This window comes from Microtus oregoni, unplaced genomic scaffold, assembly GCF_018167655.1.
Source record: "Microtus oregoni isolate MIOR12 unplaced genomic scaffold, Mior012 000053F_ref0000044, whole genome shotgun sequence".
Lineage (NCBI taxonomy): Eukaryota > Metazoa > Chordata > Mammalia > Rodentia > Cricetidae > Microtus > Microtus oregoni.
Window position 1 is genome coordinate 15,250,940 of NW_024543829.1, and position 5,537 is coordinate 15,256,476.

A 5,537-nucleotide genomic window follows, 5' to 3' on the forward strand; every position below is an offset into this window, starting at 1 on the left:
ATCGAAGTGCAGTGAGACATAAGCTAAACCAACATATATGTTTTTGAGGTATCAATTTGGGTCTAAGGATACGTTGCTTTGGAAAAGAGGTTCTGCTTCTGTTTCCACACAAGGTGAGAACCTATGGATTCATTTCAGACTAATGTGGTTTGATGGACCAAGACCCTCCGAAATGTTGCTGTATACACCCCCAAAATTACCTCGTCCAACAAAAAGCAGGAAGCAGTTTGGAGAGAACTACACCCATATTCTCAAATATTGTTTATAAATGTCTGTTTATATTTAAAGGGGGATATGCTATAGACATTTGCATTGGTGTGGATCTTGGTCTATTAATATAAATTTAAGATCAATTTTGTTATACTGTGTATATATATTTCTGCTCTTGATTAAGGTATGGTGTTTGTGTAGCTCATTTAAAAATGCAATATATAATTATGAAATATAGGTTAATAGAGAGTCATCTATAATAGTCAAGCTCGTAGTCAAATTAGTTAAGTTTTTATATATAGAGAGATTTATTTCAGTTAGATAGGTATTCTTCAAATCTTTCAGAGACCTTCAGAATATGGCATTTAAAATGTTTTAATAACTTAGGATTTTTCATGACAATGAAACTCATCTGCTCCTGGCAGCTCCAATCTACTTCAAGAGGATGATGGGCATCAAAGAGGCTCCTTATAGAGTAGGTTAGCCATTTGGGCAAGAAACTGTTCTTGCCTGGACTGCTTGATGTTATGCTGTATGAATTGGACATGCAGGGCCCACAGAAAAATGACTGTTGAAGTTGCCTAAAGAAGGTAAGAAAATCCTTCAGTATTCCTGCTTCATGAAAGAATCTGCTAGACATTCTGCAGGACACAGAAAAAGTGACTGACAAACTGTCTCATACAGCACTCACTATCTATGATTTTCCTTATCCTGCACTGGATCATGGCAACAATGGTTTCTAACATGCATCTTCTACCTCTCAGGATTGGACTCTCCTTGCTAGCGGGGAGACTTATCTTTGGCTTAGTGAAGACTTGTAAGATTGACTGGTGGATGTTTGCAAAGTCCCCACTGGAGTGTAGGGATATCAAGGGTTGCACAGACTAAGAACAGATGGTATGCCAAGCTGAAATCTCAGCACCAAGTCCTAACTAGGAAAGGGTTAAGCTTGCCAGAGTTTTGTATATGAAATGGCACCAGGAAAAAAAGTGGAGACTAGCAATTGAGCCCTGTCTCATCCTGGTTCAAATGACATTGTCTGAACTTCCCCAGCCTGGCCTCCTGCACTAATTACAGACCTTCCCCCGGGAGGAAGGCTGGGGCCAGGAGTTCCTCATTACAGGCGCCCATGCTGGAGGGCACAAACCCCAATGACCAAACTCAATGGCCAAACAAGATCTCTGTAAGACCCAGAGTCTGGTTATTGAGCTTCCTGACTGCTGCTTGGCTAAGAAACAGTTAAGGAGTAGCTGTGGGCTGGTAGGAAAGGCTGACAAAATAACAAGATTACACAGCCATGCAAGTCACCTCTCCTTGATTCCCCCTTTGTGGGTCTGGATACCTCAATCTTGCCCTCCGAAATGGGTACAGCCAGCTGTCAGGGCCTCCCCTCTGTGGCCACTGTGGGCTGCCTCTCCCTGCGGCCTGTGGAGACCACGTCTTCTTTAATCTTTCATTTATCTAGAGGCCTCGCCCCTCTGAGAGTGGCTTTGATGTGGGGCTTGCTCTAGGGGGTAATCACTGGGTTTCTGAGGCCTTGTCTGGGCTCTGCCCACAGCCCCTTGCCCAAGCCTGGACTGGAGGTCTACTGACCATCAGAGACAGACCCTGAGGGTAGCCTAGGCAGACAGGACAGTTTGTCACTTAGCTCATGGGGACATGGAGGGATTGCTGCTTGAACCCCAAAGTGGAGTAGAGAGCTAGAGAGTAGGAGCTTGGGGATCATCCATCATTATCCACCCACCCAGCCAGCCAGCCACCCACCCACCCATCCACTCACCCACCCAGCCATCTATCCACCCACCCATCCACCCACCCAGGCAGCCAGCCACCCACCCACCCACCTACCCACCCATCCAGCCATCCACCCACCTATCCACCCACCCATCCATCCATCCATCCATCCACCCACCCACCCATCCACCCACCCACCTACCCACCCATCCATCCACCCACCCACCCACCTACCCACCCATCCACCCACCCACCCACCCACATATCCATCCATCCATCCATCCATCCATCCATCCATCCATCCATTCATCCATCCACCCATCCACCCACCCAGCCAGCCGCAGTGAAGAGAACTGAACCGAGTTTGTCGGGCAAGTGCTCTAACACTAAGCTGTATCCATAACTCAGTCATTTGCTTTTAGAATTATCTTTTCATAGACAATGAGAGCAAAAGTAAAGCCAATCATAGTAATGGTGGTGGTGGCTCTCAGTGTGTAGAAGAGACAATAGCTTCGAGAGTGCTGACTCCACTTTACCCTTGGAGGCAGGGTCGTGGGGCGGGACACTGAGTGGCAGGAAGGAGACAGCTGTGAGCTTTTAAAACAGTGTTCAGGAAACAGAAGAAGAGGGAAAGGGCAAGTTGAAGGACTCTGCTGTCGCCCAGGCCCAGCTAGAAAGCTGGAGGGCAGGATGGGGATGAATGTAGAGAAGAAACGGGCTGATCAAGGGAGCAGGGCTAGGCTGGGTGAGGCTAAGGAGCTGGGTTAGATTGGGCTGATGGGAAGTTTTAGGGAGTCTGAGAAGGAGCCTGGCTTGATCCAGCTGATGTATAAGAAAGGCCTCATACTTCTGACAGACGAGGCAGAGTTTTAGCATCAAGTTCAGGCCCCCATTGCTCATCTGTGGGAAGCAAGAGGCAAGCAAAGAAACTGCCGCTGACATTAGGTTAGGGACAAGAAACACTGTCCAGCATGTCTGAAGGGCCCGGAGAGGTTCTGGTGAGGTCTAGAGTGGAGGGGACATGTGGTGTGCAGTGTCAGGTGACTCCAGCTCCAGGGCCCTGTTCTATGCATGGCTCTTGGCCTGACTGCTTGAAGGCTCAGACACTTCCAGTGTTCACCTGTGCTAACCTGTGGAGTTATGTCATTTGTCTTGTGTGTGTGCTGTTTAGACAACACAGCTGCCTTGGCCTGGGAATCAGCTTCAGGAAACTGGGAGAGGGAATGGAGACGTGGAAACCGTCCATTTGTGCTGCGGAACAAAACGCCAGACGAAGGCTGTGTAGCTTCTAAGCAAAAGTTTATTTCCGGAGCTGCACCTCCAAGATAGGAACCCAGTTAATTCAAATGTCTGTTTTCTGGCTCATAGATGGTTTATTTATTTATTTGTTTGTTTGTTTACTGTGCCTGTAAGGGGCAAAGGATTCCTCTCAAAACTCCCATAAAGGCACAAACCCCACCCATAAGGACTCATCCTGTCACTAGTATGACCTTATCCCTTCCTGGTCACCTCTTTTTTTTTTTTTTTTAAATATTTATTTATTATGTATACAATATTCTGTCTGTGTGTATCCCTGCAGGCCAGAAGAGGGCACCAGACCTCATTACAGATGGTTGTGAGCCACCATGTGGTTGCTGGGAATTGAACTCAGGACCTTTGGAAGAGCAGGCAGTGCTCTTAACCTCTGAGCCATCTCTCCAGCCCCCCTCCTGGTCACCTCTTAATACCATCCTGAAGATTCAGTATACAAGCTTTTGCAGAGGACTATGTTTCTTGAGGTAGGGTCTCATTAGCCGAGGCTGGCCTAAAACTTGCTATGAGCAGAAGATGTGCTACTGAGCCTCTGCCTCTACCTCTCAGGTTCTGGGATTCTGGATGTGGGGCATGGCGACGGACTCAACATATGCGTTTTAATGGGTAGTAGGACGAGATCCAAAGGTTTAGAGCACAGCCAGTGCTTTTCCTCCACTCTTGTTTGATTAGGAGCTCTGGAGTCCCTATGGCTCCTTCGACAGCTTGTGGTGAAAGGTGTGGAAGTTGTCTTCATGCCTTCTTCCTGGAATCTTGAGGCTTGGAACTCATCTATGCCCCAGGACACAGCCCAGTGCTTGGATCTGATGTGTATATGCACTGATTTGTGTGCAGATGATGGTTCACAGTGCCTGGAACGAGAGACTTAGGGGACCCTTCTCCAACCACATCTCCTGTTCTTATCTGGCCTTCATCTTCTGCATCTATAAACGGAGTTCTTGATTTTGCACACACTTCTAGTCACGGCCAACTCTGACTGGGCAGAGGCTTGGCAGCACTAGCTTTAAGAAACTCAATCAGGAGCCAGGCAGTGGGGGTGCATGCTTTTAATCCCAGCACTGAGGAGGCAGAGACAGGAGGATTCCTGTGGCTCACTGGCCAGACAATCTAGCCTAACTGATTGAACCTCAAGCCTGTGAGAGATAGTAGGGGGATGGTACCTGAGGTTGTCCTCTGGCCTTCATGTGCACGTACACACATGTGCATGTAGACAGGCAAACATACACTTGTTTATGCATATACCCACATGCATAAAAAAAAACACAACACAACAAAGCAAAACCTAAGAAGCTGGGAAGGGTTCCCAACATGGACTGCAGCATGGGAGGCCAGAGAGTCCAGAGCAGGCTATGCTTTGCCCTGCACTTGGGCTACACAGTTTCAGAGGGTTGAGGTCCCTTAAAAAACATTGGAAAATGTATTTATGTGTAGGGGTATTTGGTTGCATGTGTGTCTGTGTACCATGTGCATGCCTGGTGCCCATGGAGGCCAGAAGAAGTCAAATTCCCTGCGACTAGTTACAGACAGTTGTGAATCACCATGTAAGTCCTGGGGATCTAACCCAGGTCCTCAGAAGGAAGAGCAAATGCTTTTAACTATTGAACCATTTCTCCAGCTGGTGGGGTTCTTGATGCTGTCTTAAAGTGGGCCAGCCGGGCAGTGGTGGCTCACGCCTTTAATCCTGGCACTCGGGAGGCAGAGACAGGTGGATCTCTGTGAGTTCGAAGCCAGCCTGATCTACAAGAGCTAGTTCCAGGACAGGCTCCAGAGGGAAAAAAAAAAAAAAGCAACTGTCCTGTCCATTAAATTGATAAAAAGAGAAAAAGTAATCAGAACAAAAGGAAGCACATACACACACACAGAGACACACACAAAATGATGTGGGATGTCCTTTTGTATATGTGTTGCTTTTATTGGTTAATGAATTAAGCTGTTTGGGTCAGTGGCTTAGAAGAGGAAAGCCAGGTGGGAAATCAGAAGAGAGAGAGAGAGAGAGAGAGAGAGAGAGAGAGAGAGAAGGTAAAGTCAGAGAGATGCTATGTAGCTGCCAAAGGAGATAGATGCTGGACAGACGCTTACCTTAGGTAGGCCACAGCCTTCTGGCAATACATAGATTAATAGAAATGGGTTAATTCAAGATGTAAGATCTAATAAGGAAAATGCCTGAACTATTGTCCAAACAGTGTTGTAATTAATATAGTTTCTATGTGATTATTCAGTTTAGGGCAAGCCAGAAATGAAGGAACAGTCTCTGCCTACGCACACAGACATACACACACTAG